At 35.4% G+C, this 15,525-nt stretch overlaps 1 protein-coding gene across 16 annotated transcripts in view; it reads right to left on the bottom strand.

Annotated features, from left to right (window-relative positions):
- WNK1 (WNK lysine deficient protein kinase 1) overlaps positions 1 to 15,525 on the bottom strand; it is a 144,866-nt gene that overhangs the window by 77,225 nt on the left and 52,116 nt on the right. The window lies entirely within an intron of this gene.

Below are 15,525 nucleotides of genomic sequence, written 5' to 3'. Positions count from 1 at the left end.
TTTACCGTATGATTATAATGTGGCTCCATTCATTACCACTGCTAGGCAGTTATCCATTGTCTGATTACAATTTATATAATCTCCCACTGATGAATTCTTTTTTTTTTTAGAGGTGAAAATGTCAAAAATTTTATTAACATTCAGTTTAAAAAGCTTTGTAACTGTGGTCCACCAAGACACAGGAGTGCTGCTTCTTAAAGAAGTTACCCTTTCGGGTTTGGTCCTTGGTTTAGAAGTTGTGGAGCTTTGGTATTTTTTTTGTTAAGTGCTTTAAGAATTCATTATCTTGGTCGAGGGCTGGTAAAATCACGCCATTTTCTTCTTCCTCACAAAAGTGGTTCTCGATAATGTTCAAAGCAGTCAGGGCAACCTGATGGTTCTCATGAAGTTGCAAAGCCTCGATTCTATCAACCCCACCAAGTTCTTCAATCAGAAGGCACAGGATTTCCTTCTCCAGAAGCTTCTCTGCTGCCTGAAGGAGAAAATTGATGTCCAGGATGATGATGGTAATTTTGGTGTCTCGGATGGTGAGCAGGTTCACCAGTGGCTCTAAGACTCCAGCGTGGATAAGTTGGATCAGCTGGTCCACGGTGCTCCCCACTTATGAAGTTAGCCACTGTCCAGATACCCTCTTTCTGGATTTTAAAATCTCCATTTTTTAGCAGAGACACCAAAGGAGGCAGCACATTGCAAGCTATCAGCTGCTGGATGTGCCGGTGGGGCCCCGCGGCCACATTGCTCAGGGCCCAGGCTGCCTCCTTGTGGATGGCAGACTTGGGGTGCCTCAGGAGTCAGGGCAGCACACTCAGGATGCCTGCATCGATGGCCACCTGCGTCTGGAGGTCTGTTCCGGTGATGACGTTCCCCACAGCGCGGAGAGAGGGGATCAAGACGTTGAGTTCCGAGCTGGCCAGAGCTCAACCAACCTGGGCAGGAACCCCGTGTCAATCACTTGGCTGATGCGCTCGTTGCTGCCATCGGTGAGGTAGGTGAGGGCCCAGCAGACGTCAGAGAGAACCTCGCGGTCTTGGTGCTGCAGGAGGTGGAAGAGGATGGGCAACATCTGCTTCATGGCTTTTTTGCAAGGGTACGGGGTCCTTGTTCTGGCACAGGTTGGACATCCCACTGATGAATTTTTGCTACTACAATACTACAATGGTGTTGCATGTTAATCTCCTGGGACATACATTTAAGAGTGTGTATAGGACAATGGTTTTCTTAAACTTGGGGTCCACAACCCCTTTAAGGCTGGTATGTGAACATGTGTAAAAACAAATAAATCTTTATTTTTCATTAACCATGAATTGAAATCTAATATTTCCTTCAATTATGAATGTATACATCTAATAGCATTCAGTAGTAGCTGTGATTTTTGTGACTAACGACCTAGATATTTTCATATCATAAAACAGTAGTTGCAGATTACCTCAAAATAGCAATTAGATCTTCCAGTAGAATATACAAATAATGCATACTGTAAAACAAATTTTTAAAATTTTGATAACTGTTCAATATAGTTTCCATTATAATCCTATGTATTTTATTACATGAACTTAAAACAAAACACTATTCTAGCCTTCGCCGGCCTTCAAAAGAGATCTGAGGAACAAAAAAATATTAAGAACACTTATTAGGATACATGGCTAGCAGAATTGCTGGATCATAGGGTAAAGGTATCTTCAATTTTCATAGGAATCAACAAATTACTTTTCAAAAGGACTACCAATTTACTTTACCAACAGAATGGTCACCAACAATGGTATTATCAAACATTAACTTTTGTCAATTTGAGGGGTGTAAGATCACATCCTGTTGCTTAATTTACATTTTCAGAATCAGGAATAAGTTTGAGAAACTTTGTTTCTTTGCAGACTACTTGAGATTCCTCTCCTGTGAGCTGCCCAATCATATCATTTGTTGTTTTATCTTATTTGTTGGAGTTCTTAATATATTCTGGATACCAAATTTTTATTGGTTTTATGAGTTACAAATATATTTTCTCAATTGTGGTTTGTTATTTTCACTTTGCTTATGATGTCCTTTGATTTACAGATGTTTTTATTTCACTGTACTTCAATTTGTCTATCTTTTACTTTGTGGTAGGATGGGTTTTATGTCTTCAGTAATTCTTCCAGACGTGGAGGCTATAATTTTTCTTTTCCTTTTTAAAATATAAATTTGTTTTGTTTGCCTTGGGAATTTATTTGCTTGGGTAAAAGAACTAGCTGCTAACTTTTGTCTGTATCAACCAATAACCCTAATACCACTTGATGAACAATCCATCCTTTCCATGTAAGTGTACTTCTGTTTCTGGATTCTGGATTCTGTTCCAATAGCCTGCCTATTCCTGCACTAACACCATACTATCTTAACTGCTATAGTTTTAAAATAATTCATACCTGGTCGGACCACTTTCTGTAACAACCTTCCCAACTTTATGTTCTAAATTATCTTGCTTTTTTTTCCCCAATGAAAATACTTTTTTATAACATAGAAATTATAGCATAAGCCAACTAAAACTATTAGAATATTATCAAAAATTTTAATGAATTAAAGGCATATTACTTGGAATGACACTGACATAGTATAAATATTCTGTATGGATATGTAACCCTTCCCCCAAGTAGCATATATTAATTTTTAAAACTTGATTGAGATATAATTTGACTGCCATAAAAACATCACTATTCTAATCACCCCTCCCCATCTTATACATGATTTCCCCTAATATTTTAGTTCTATCCTATCTTATTACTCCTTATAATTATTAAACAGTATATGCGGACTTCTATTTACCTACATTCCATTTTGCTCCTTATCCCTTCTCTAGATTAAATTTTCTTCACTTTTGAAATACATTTTTCAAAATGATTTCAGTGAACATCCATTAGTGGTACAATTCTAGGTTGTTGAAAATGTTTATTTTATCATCACCCTTAAATGATAGGTTAAATAGATGCAGAATCCTAGGTTGGTTTATTTTTCTTTCGGCACTTCTAACATGTTGTTTCACGGTGTTCTGGTGTCTACTGTAGCTGTCGACATCTGTATTTTCTCTCTGGTTGCTCTCAAGTTTTTTTTTTTTAATTGTGTTCTACACCTTCACTACCACGCATCTAGTTTTATTAATACACAATGGGGCTAATTGTGCTTTTTAAGCCAAAAGTTTCAAGTATTTGTCTTTAAGTCAGGAAAATCCGTAACTATTATCTCTTGGAATACTGCCTCCTCCCATTCTCCATCCTCTTCTTTGCATGTGTGTTTGTAGGTGTTATGTGTGAAGGGGTGTGTGTGTGTGTGTATGTGTGTGTGTGTGTGTAACCTTATTCTATTCTTCTCTCAAATTTTCCATTTCTTTCTCCCTGCTATCTTCTGGGCAATGTTCTCAGATCTACCTTCCTGTTCGCTATTTATCTCTATTGTATCTAATATGTTTATTACCTCTTAATTTTTTTTTAACTGCTAAACTTTGAAGTCTAAAGGAAGTGGGGATGCAAAGTACATGTGGCCAGGTCTCAGCCCCTGCTCCAGAAATAAGAGATGAACACAAACCAGATGCACACACCCAACAGACCACACAAGTCTTGGAAGGCAGGTATATCGGTGAGAGGGGTATATATTTGAACATCCATAAAGAAATGACAACAAAGTCAAGCAGTCAGTCACCAAAAGCATCCCCTGAGGGGTGTGATGAAGGGAATTCGGTCACCACTCAGTCTCTACCAGCATAGTAAACACAGCTAGGAGCGAAAAGGCACCTAAGGAAAGCTTCAGTGGGGAAGGACTTCTGCCATTTCACCAAGCCCAATGACTGTCCCTCCCCACTCAGTGGTAACCCTATGTACAAGGTTTTGAATGAGCCAGGATAACTGGCAGCTCAGCTGGCAATGATCTTCCAAAACCTCCACACCCCAGGCCACACCTGGTTCACAGAAAGGTTTTCCCAGTGTACTCCTCAGAATTTCTTCCCTCTGAGTCCTGCTCCAAATTATCATTGCAAGACTGGCCTCTCTCAAAGTTCCACAAAAGCCCCCTTTCACAGCCCTTTATCACTTTATTCCCATTCCTAACTAGAGGCTGCAACCATGCACAACGTCATACAGTCCCTGAGACTCAGATTCATGGTAGCAGAGCAAGTCCATCCTGGTTATTCGCCTAAAACGTCCCTTTCCTGGAGGACATACAGCCGAAGGACAGTCAAAGTATATAGGACCAGATGACTGAGGAAGGTGGCACTTGTCATTCAGTTTTTAATCGCAATGCATTTTCATTTTTTAAAGCTCTATTTGGGTCTTTATCAAATCAGTAAATTCACTACCCCTACACCATCTCGATGTTTTTGTTGTTTTCGTTTTTAGTCTTTTAACTCTTTTAAAATCACTTACTTTTAGAAGTTCAATTCAATACCACTTTTACCTGAATTACTAGGGATCTAATTTTGCCTATTGTTTTAGCTGCTGACATTCACTCATATTGGTTCGTTTCTTCATCTTAAACTGTGATTTGTCTGTTGGAATACCCTCAGTTACGGGTGTATCCCACAACTTTCTAGTCCGTCTTTCATTATTTCATTTTCTTCTTCAAAAAACAACTTTATTGGATCTCAATTCCAATAACTGCTTAGGCTTGAGATTCCATCCACATTCAGATAGATGGTAAAACTATGCATCTTAGTTAACAAGACTGGCAACTGTCCCAGAAAAGCCCTAGTGTCAATTCAGATTTTTCCCGCTCTGGTTTTAAGTTTCTTTCTAGTTTTTAGACCTTGGAGATTATTCTTACATTCTTACAACATCAGCTATGCATTTTAAAAGATAGGTTTTTGTTGTTCTTTTCATCAAAATTTCAAAAGATCTGACATTTTACAGAGGGAAATTTTCAGCATGTTTGTTTTTCCATTTACTGACAATAATTTCCAAATATGTTTTTTAAAAATCTAGATTACTTGCTGATTCCCTTATATATTACTGAACCTAACTATAGTTGAATTAAGACAGCTTATTTTAAAGAAATTGTGAAAAGGTAATTCAGTCTCAAAACAATCAGAAGATAGTAATCACATGAACCAAATGAATTATGATATTCCACCTATATATCATTAAGCGATGTTTAATTTTTATATTTTAATATATGGTCTACCTATTTGTCTTGATAAGTACTCTTGTGCAGCATGCAACATTCATTTTAGTTTTAGCAATTTTTATACATATTCATAAGTGTTTGTTTAAATTTTAACAAATATTTGGGAACCCTGTGTCAACAAGATGTGATGAACATGAGACAAGATTCCTGCTATCCTAGACCCTACAGTGTAAGAGGCAGAGGCATTAATTTTATTAAGTATGATAAAGAGAAAAAAATTGGGTACTTTGAGAGAGAATCAAAAAAGATCCAATTCTTTGGTCACAGTGTACACAAACTAGAGTTAGTCACATAAAAGAGAAGAACTAGTATAGGCAGGATACCCTATAAGTGAGCTCCTGTATGAAAGCACCCATAATTCTAGTCACATAATACTTGATGTGCTGAAGACCTTCTGTTAAAGGCAAACTTGGAAATGTAGGATATAGACTAGAAGTGAGGAGACTCAAAACATTAATAACAGTGAGCTATGAAATTTAAATGTAGTTACTTAAATGTGTTTATTCACCCATAGTTTAAAACTGCTGGAAAATACATCAGACCATTGTAGCTGAAACTTAGAATATACATTATACAGGACAAGGTAGTATATAGTTCCTAACAGAAATAGCTTAAATATAAATTGTGTAAATATATGCACTGTTGTACAAATAGAAAGTTAACTTTAAGTCTGAATAATTATCTGTATAGGGCTTTCACAAAATTCCTTCTATAGTTTAAAAGGCATACTGAACCTTCAATTGTGAAATGTTTTCTCTCAGCAGGTATATATAACTTTAGCCAGAATATGTCACTAGATGTGATCTAAGACTGTAGCATAGATCATTCTACACTGTTACTTAAATTTTAATTATACTTTAAAATCTACTTAACGATAGTTTCTATCATGTCTACAATTCCAAGTTTTCAACAATGTTCTACAGTACACAAGGCTTATAAATTCTTTCTGCTGAAAACTTACTCAAATTTAGTTATGTCTTTCCCTACTACCACCATTCTATTTCAAGCCAGCAAATCTCTTCAAGATTCCTGCAATAACCTCCTAAATCATTTCCACACATCTTATGTTACCCTTGTACAATGTGTTTTCCATTTGGTCCATACACAAGCAGAATGTTTTGAATACCACCTTCATCAGTTCTAAGGTAAGCCTACTTACTGAATTCTTAGAAATAACCATTTTCCACATTAACGTCCCAGAGAGCAGAATGTGTCATACAATTAGTTTCAGATTCAATGAAATACTGTATGTCATAACTCTGTTTTAAACTCTTTAATAGCTTTCTACAGCCTTTAAGATAAATATGAGAATCACTGTGACCTATAAGGTCCCATATAACATGGCCCTTGCCCACTCTTCAAGCCTAATTTCTTGTCACTCGAGTCTTTTCCATTCTCAAACATGTCATGCTTCTTTCCACTGAGGTCCTTCAAACATGCTGTTTCTTCTATCCAGGACGACCCTCTGTCACCTTTATTTGCCTAGTTAATGCCCAATCATCCTTTAAAGATCAATTTCAGTCATTTCCTCAGGAATAACTTCCCTGACTGACCCTCAACTCTAGGTTAAACCATCCCCCTCCACACTGATAAATGGTTTTATAAACTATGTGTTTGCCTCTTTCAAAGCATTTAATCACAAGTATTATACTGAGGCTTATGCTAAAAGCAGTGACAAAATGCTTTTCCAGTGTTCTATCTTTAGCATCTTAGCATATCAGCTTCTTCAACAGCCCTGTGTAGAATGAATCCATGAATGTGTTTTCTAAATAAAAAAAGAGTACATGTGTGTCCTTAACAAGCAGTTAGCATTTCCCTAGGGATAAAAGAAATTCCTGCTCTTAGGACTTTGAGAACTGAAATTGGGCCTCAGACTCTCAGTAAATCTAACGCTGAATTCAAACATAATGACCAACCAGCAAAGATCAGAGTCGTTACCATTCTGATTTTTTAAAATAGTATGTAAAAACTCATTGTAAAAAAAACCTGCCAACTACTTATTTATAGCATAGTATAAAGAGGAAAAACAAACAAACAAGGCCCTTTCCTCACCAAAAATCTACAACCAATTTTCCTTGAGAATACACTAAATGGTAATCTTAAAACTTCTATCTAATTTTGCCTAGCAGTCATCTATACTATAAATACAGGCTATTTTACATATCATAGATTTTAAACTCCTTGAAATTACTGATGATTTATTTTAAGGGGTTGGAGAACCTTTAAATATGAGAAATATGAAAAAAAGAAAAAAAGAAATACAGTTGCATAAGTACAGAATATCAACTAAGTGGGGGTTACAAAATCCAAACAATTTAATGCTTCTTTCAATAACTTGTCAACATATCAGAGAACTACATTATTTTAACACCCAAAAGACTTTCTAAAACAACAGTAAAATAGATCAAAATTAACACAGAGACCAGTAAGAACAGCTGGGGTTTTAAAAATAATATTTGCCAAGTGTTTGCTATTCACTAGCTGGTTGTTTTACTTCTGTTCTCATTAATTCTCAGAAAAACTGTGACATTTTAGGTAATATTACTTTATTTTGACATGTGAACAGACTCAGAAAAATTTCTTTCAATTTACATAAAACAGTTTTGAGAGGCTAAATGAACAAAACCAAGGCTCCCTGTCACATGACCTCCCATAACACGCACCGTTCCAGGCTGCTAAGGGGTAGGGGGGGAGCCGCTGGGCAACAACTAAAACAATTGTTCATCTCAGTACCATCCAAATAACAGTACTCAGTAGATTATTTGCTGATGTAATTCCTTCTTGGGTGAAAAACACAATGCTAATATTTGGTACAATGGCCTGACAGCAATTTGCACATCTTCCATTCCTTGCTTTTAACAAGTTATTTTATTTTAAACATCCTCTAGAGTCATTTCCTCTTTATCCCTAAATTTTAGTATTTTCTAAAGTTGCATTCTTATGCCTTCCTACTCATTATTTTATTAGACCCAGAGGCAAACCTTTCAAATAAATTATGACTGAAACAATGAGTTTGTTTTTCATTAATTAAACCTGAAATATTCACTTTATTAGCTAACATCTATACATAAAAAATACCTGGCCTTGTCAGTAGCATTTTATTTTTAGCAATTTTCAAAGTTTCACTGCTAAATTAAGACTACATATGATAAGTCTATACATCAAAATATGGGTGGAGAAATGTGTCTGGAATTCCTTGATTAAAATATTTTAAGTCAATATTGGAGTCCTCCCTCCTTATCGTTTTCTGTACCACACTGACTTAGCAGAGACCCGGTCGTCTATTCCATCTTTTAAAGTGATCCTAATTGCTGGGTATTGGATATATAGAAATAAAAACTTGTCTCCACGCAGAGAAAACAGCAGTTTGAAACATTCCTTTGCAATAAAGCATGGGTTTCAGTTACCATTTACAGGGGAAAAAAGTTAAGAATTATTCTATATTTTGAAAGAAAGGAATCATATAAATAATTACTTAAGTCTGGTATATCTCTCATTGGCCTACATTGCCTAATAACAATTCAAAGATGATGTTTCTTTTTATTCTTCTAAATACTTCCATCTACTAAATACTTTGGCTTTTTAACTATAAGAAACTTTTCTTCTATTAAAAACTCCAGAATAATTAGAGATTGAAGGCCTGGAGAAAGATGGAAAATTAACAATAAAAATGATTAATATGGCTTTTAAAGTATTTTGAAATATAACATGAATATTAAACCTGGATTTTATGTGACCAAATCTACAGAGTAAAATGACCTTCCAACCTGGTACTCTTAGAGAGAAACTGGGTCTGTCCCATAGAGAAAAGAGTCTACATTAGTTCAGTTTTCCTCAATAGGTCAATAGCTACAATTATGGAGAGATAGATCAATAGATATGATAATTATGGGGGGGAGGGGCAAAGGGACATTTAAAAAACGACATTGTGTCCCTTTCTCCATGCAGTCTTCTAAGAACTATTCTGAAATAGTACCAATTTCAGAGGGACAAAAAAGGTCATCAAAAGAACAGTAAAAAAAGAAACTGGTTGTTCTAATTCCTCCATCCGTCCCTTCTTCCCAAATTGGCTCATCTTTATTTGCATTTCATTTATTTACAAAAAGGTTCTTGGTTTTAAAGCAGCAAGAAAATATGATCCACTTACATAAGAAAGATGAGTGCTTTCTCAAACCAGATGTGTACTAATTTATACAGTTCTATCATTAAGCATCCTCCACTTCATCTCCAAATCCGGGCCACAAATATGTAAATTTGAGGCCTAAGAGATTTTCTCCACTTCTCACTTTGGGGGAGGCGGAGGGGGTGAGGGGAGAGGGGACACAAAACCCAAACAATTCAAAAATATTTAGAACCTGGCACATACAAAAAGTTTTATGTTAATGCTAAAAATATACCAGATGTTTATAATAGCTGAATCACAAAAAGAAAGTAAACATTTAGTCCTATTAGAAAATGGCAAACTATTTTCACTAAATGACTTACCGTATCTATTGTATAGCAAAACTCAGAACTCTAGCCATTCACATAAATTCAAATAGTTTTTATTGAAATAGATTAGATTCATTTGAATATAAAGGCAACTTACTGAGAGGGCTAAACTCCAATTGTAGCAACTAGGGCCTTACACTAAAACTTTCTAAAGAAAGCAAAAAGGTCCAGAAGGGGACAAGAAGGGAAGCCGAAGGGAACAAAGATCGAAAATTTCTTGCTCATTATAACAGGGAGATTTTACACTTCAAAGACAACTGTTACTCTGCAGAGGATAGCGGAAAAAAGTATTCAAAGTTTTTTGAGTAAGGTAATGAAGGGTTGCCAAAGGGGAGACCAACAAAACAGAACTGAAAAACTCAAATGGAATTATTTGCACCGAAATGTAGTGGCTCATCCTGTTAAGAATCCGCCACTACAGGGAAGTGGTGGGTGCACATCATAAAGACAGCAAGAATCTCCTCAAAAAATTCCGAGCCTCATATTCACAACTTGATTTTGTCCAGGACAGAAATCAATACAATCAAGTTCAGTAAATAAGAATACAATGCTTTAGCTTTTCAGTGCGCATATGAGTTATCACTTAAGGAAAAAAGATCAAAGCAAATTTTTAATCTTTAAAAAAAAAAGGCACGGAAGCCTCTAAGTATACCATATCCATTCATATTAACTTTAAATACTTTTGTGTCACCTTTCCTTCTAGGATTCTCTCCTTATCAACTCAATCTTAACCCCTCCCTCTTTCCCACAAGGGGGACAGGGAATAAACACCAGGGATGCCCAAAAAATGGCATGACTTGTATTCATCTTTTGTTATCAGTATATATTGAGTATTACAATTTTAACAGTTTATTCCTTTCTTAAAATGTGTATAGATTTTTTTTTTGGCACCCTCTGTATTTCAACTTCACCAGGAGACCCAGAATTCAAAAAGCAGTAAGATTTGAAAAGTCAAGAAAAACAAAAACAGAAAGCCTGATTTGCACAGATGCACCTGTCTTAGTAGAGTTTTATATTGAGAATAAACACTTGATATCTTCATGCTTGGCAAACATGCTTCTGATTAGTTTAATATGTTTTACTAACTCTGGAATTCAAATTAATTATTTACAAATGTCTAATGAGCATTTTAAATCCCCAGCCCAACAAAGTATCTTCCACAAGTCAGCTTATCCACTTCAATTTCCCTATTTCTCTTTGTCTTCCTCAGGCAATCTCTATAATTCCATCATTCTCTACATCTCATCATAAACTAGTAAAAGGTACAACTACCTCATATAACTACTGTCTAAATAATTACTCTTTTCCCATTTGAACCTATCCTTTAGACCCAGATGTTCCCCAAAACACTAGTTTTATAAAGCCAAGTCCCACTTAGAAATAGTGAGTGTAAAATGAACCAATTTTGCCTCATTGTGAGGATCTTCTGGGCCCGTGGTAAGCAAGGATTCTAGGGCATTGCCCCAGTCCTAGACATCCATCACCAGGGCAAGGACTTCTTCTAACCAGTCAATTTGGAAAATACTCTATTACATCAAATCCAAATTCCAAAGCCATTCAGACCCATCTTGTATTTCAACATTTTCCAAAATAACCCACTCACGTCATGCTTATCACTTCCTTTGCACTCCTCTATCTAGTAAAGTAACTGACATGAGTTTTACTTTCCTTTCCAGTAAAATGGAAATACCATCTTTGTGGACTACGAATTATTTTGAGGAGTCAACATACGGCATGTAAGATTTCAAAACTGTGCAAATAATTACACAAAATAAGAACATTATTTTTATGTTCCCCATTCACAGTGTTATTCCTTTATAAATATTGATGAATATAATTCACATTTGGCCATTTTTACACTGCAGTGAAAACAGACTGTGGAAAATATCGGAGGAAGTTAGCATTTTCTTAATTTGGGACTACAGACCTATCAGGGTTGGGTAAAAGAATTCTGAGCTCTAAATTAATTACAAATTTATGTATGTATATTCTGGCTCAACTAGATGACCAAAAGATTTCACAAAGCAGTTTGCTTTTTCAATTACATTAGCAACCAAACTATAACCTAAGTGGAAATATATAACTTCAATGTATTAATTATTTTGTTAATAAATTAATTCTGGCTGCAGGTAGGTTGGCACGTCCTTATGTCAGCAAACTTTCCCAGTCAACTATCTATTCTGAATTCTTTCACCAATTAAAGATAAAATGTATACAGTTATAATTTTTAACTGAAAAAGACATTCTCTTAAGGCTAAGTTATTCATAAAGGAAGAATGACTGCAATAATTTGGTTAGACTGGTGGGTAAACATTAATTTGATTTCAGTTGGTTTTAATTTGCATTTAAATTGAAAGTGTTTTGATTTTATACTTGTGTAAGATCTATAAAGCACAAGGAATATATATTTTGTTTTCTATCTACATGTATAACATTTTAATAATTTAAGTCACACTAAGGATCCACAATTTTTTTCCTTTAAAACATGTCTAACAATTAGGTACCACTTCAAACCCATTAGGATGGCTATTATTTAGAACAAACAAACAAACACCTAGAAACTAACAAGTGTTAGCAAGGATGTAGAAAAATTGGAGCCTTTACCAGTGCACTAACTTGGTTAAGACTATAAAATGGTACAGCCATTTGTCTCCTTAAAAACTAAACATAGAATTGCCACATGATCCAGCAATTCCACTCCTTGATACACAAAAGAGCTGAAGGCAGGGGCTCAGATACTGTACACACCAGTGCTCCCATCAACAGATGAATGGGAAAAAAATGCGTTAAATATTTAGTACAACAGAATATTATTCAACCTTAAAAAGTTCTGACAAATGTTACAATATTGATGAACCATGAGAACATGATGTTAAGTGAAATAATCCAGACGCAAAAGGACAAATATTGTATGATTCCACTTCTATGAGGTACCTAGAAAAGGCAAGTTCACAGACAGAAAGTAGAAAAGTTTCCAGAGGGTGGGGAAGGGGAGACTGGGGAGTGTTTTAGGAGTTCAGAGTTTCAGTGTGGGGTGATGAAAAAATTCTGGATGTGGGCGGTAGTGATGACCACACAACACTGTGAGTGTACTTAATACACTGAGTTGTATACTGACGGAATAGTGTTAGGTTGGTGCAAAAGTAATTGCGGTTTTTGCAATTCTTTTTAACCTCTTAAACCGCAACTAATTCTGCACCAACCTAATACATTTTGATAAAGTGACATTGTGTATATTTTATCGCCAAAAAACAGTCTAAATATTACTTGATTTTGATTTTGAGGTACCCTGCTCTTTACACTTAAAATGAAATTCAAAATTCAGGATGAGGGGGGCAGGGGATAATACTGGGGAGAAACACACTTAGAACTTCAAAGGTATGATGTTCTATTTCCTACACTAGGTTAAGTACTTGAGGTACACGTTGAAATATGTATGAGATACTGAAGACAGTTCTTTTACACTTAAGAGAAAAATAATGTCTACTGATCACCTTATCAACTACCTAAATAAGAGAAAAATAAGCTACAAATTTCACATTTTCTTATTTTCAAGGCAAGTAAATCTACCTCAATACCGAGCTCTTGGTAAGTTTAGGAACTAGACCAGTTTGCATTAGTAGTAGTACCACAACCTAATCCAACTATCATTTCACCCAATGAATTGGTTCTAATGTATCTTTTTAAAAATCAACCTAAGCAGTGGGTACATGGGAAATTTAAATACTTTAAAACTTTACGCGAATCCTTTCTAATGCTGAAATGTAGAATACACATACGAGGTCTGACAATTAAGAGGTCTGACAATTAACTCATGAACTTGTTGTTAACATTTTACATATCAGAGGGATTATTCATTATGAATTTGTATCAACTGGACAGTTAAGCAAGTTTACTATTTGGAAGTGCTGAAAAGGCTGCGTAAAAAAGTTAGAGGACCTCAACTTTTCGCCAACAATTCATGGCTCTTGCATCACGACAATGCACCAGCTCACACGGCATTGTCTGTGAGGGAGTTTTTAGCCAGGAAACAAATAACTGTATTGGAACACCCGCCCTACTCACCTGATCTTGCCCCCCAATGACTTCTTTCTTTACCAGAAGATAAAGGAAATATTGAAAGGAAGACATTTTGATGACATTCAGGACATCAAGGGTAATACGACGAGAGCTCTCATGGCCATTCCAGGAAAAGAGTTCCAAAATTTCTCTGAAGGGTGGACTAGGTGCTGGTGTTGGTGCATAGCTTCCCAAGGGGAGTTCTTTGAGGGTGACCATAGGGATATTCAGCAATAAGGTGTGTAGCACTTTTACTAGGATGAGTTCGTAAAATTAATTACCCAAACTCGTATACCTATATATGTACCTTCTGTATTTGTCACATCTTGATGTTTTGCCATTATTTGCTTCACATATTTTTTAAATAAAAATAAAACTATTCCTTTCTCCCTCTCCCCATAACTAGCACTCTCTGGAATGTGGCATTTATCATTGTAATGTGTACACGTTCATGAATGATATATTGTACTGTTTTACATATTTTGATTTTTATGTAAATGCTTATCTCTGAACTTTTTCTCAATTTTGTTTTGCTTATGATCTTTTTTAATGAACTAATTTTCCATCCCAACAGAGAAGGCCAGCCTCAGAGTATACCTGACTAAATAAAACATACATACTTGTCAAAAAAGCAACTGTGGACTGTCAAAGTAACCATTATTTATCTAACTATTGTTTGCAATACATAAAACTAACCTTTGAATTAACATATTTTTAGAAGCTGCTTGTCAATGGGAGGAGAGAATATGCACATTTTCTTTTAGATAAATCTTGTTCATAATTTTCAAAATGTAGATACTGTGGAGGAAAGCTCTTATTTATTGAATATTCCCCTAACTTTACAAAATTAGATCTGACTGCATTTTATATATGGCGTTAGGCTGGCTGGATTTTCTTATGAAAAGGAAATCAGCTGCTGCTTTAAAAGTATCTTGTTTACCACTCATCTGGACAATGAAGTTTCAGTTTATGAAGAATAAATAATACCTTCATTTAGAACAAATATAATTCCCCAGTCCTAACCCTGAAATTCCATCATTTAACCTCTAAACTGCTGTAAGAGATCAGTTCCCATCCCCGACACTTCCAGACTTCAAAGAGGAAATGAAAATTAAGTAAAGGGTTTTTTCTACTGCCTTCTTGTATCTCTAGAAAGAAAAAATTAAGTATCCTGGTTTCAGCAACAAGTCAAAGGCATCTCTGTAATCAGTGATAATGGAATTCCATATTATCAACTAACATGTTATTTCTCCTAAAGTCAGCTTTGCAAAAACAAATTCTTACTGAAATTATGTATAGGATTATTAAGCACCATATGCTAAAGCACAAACAATTCAAAGTATTAAGTGTGGCACCTACACCTGAGAAACTCAAAGGTTGGGAGGGGGTCGTACAGGGGCTTCAGTAATTTTTTAAAAAGCAGAAATAAAATGAGCCATATTATAAGGCTGAACTAAATAAAATTGTGATTTTTGTCAGACATAATAGTTGAACACAGGCTGTCATATAATTCAACCTAATATATGACTGATGAATTGTTTTCCCTTTCATGGTCTTCTTCCAGTTGTCTGGAGATACCTTGTTTAGTTCTTCTATCAGTGCTTACTTTAAGTTGTCCAACAACATTCTTTAACTTATATCTAGTATCAGGATCTTTGGAGTGCCTTACATTTGAGTTCAAAACATGTCTACCACCTTTCTTACTTATTTCTTAGTTGTTAATCTGGAGATTAATTATTGCTTCCTTTTCAATGCCATAGATTGTTGGTCACAAATAACATGACATTTACATTCCCTTTATAGCCATGTTTACAATTATAAACATTTCATGCA

The sequence above is a fragment of the Rhinolophus ferrumequinum genome, chromosome 10, assembly GCF_004115265.2.
Source record: "Rhinolophus ferrumequinum isolate MPI-CBG mRhiFer1 chromosome 10, mRhiFer1_v1.p, whole genome shotgun sequence".
Taxonomy (NCBI): Eukaryota; Metazoa; Chordata; class Mammalia; order Chiroptera; family Rhinolophidae; genus Rhinolophus; species Rhinolophus ferrumequinum.
Note: the sequence above shows the minus strand (reverse complement) of the source record. Positions and strands in the feature narration are given on the sequence as shown.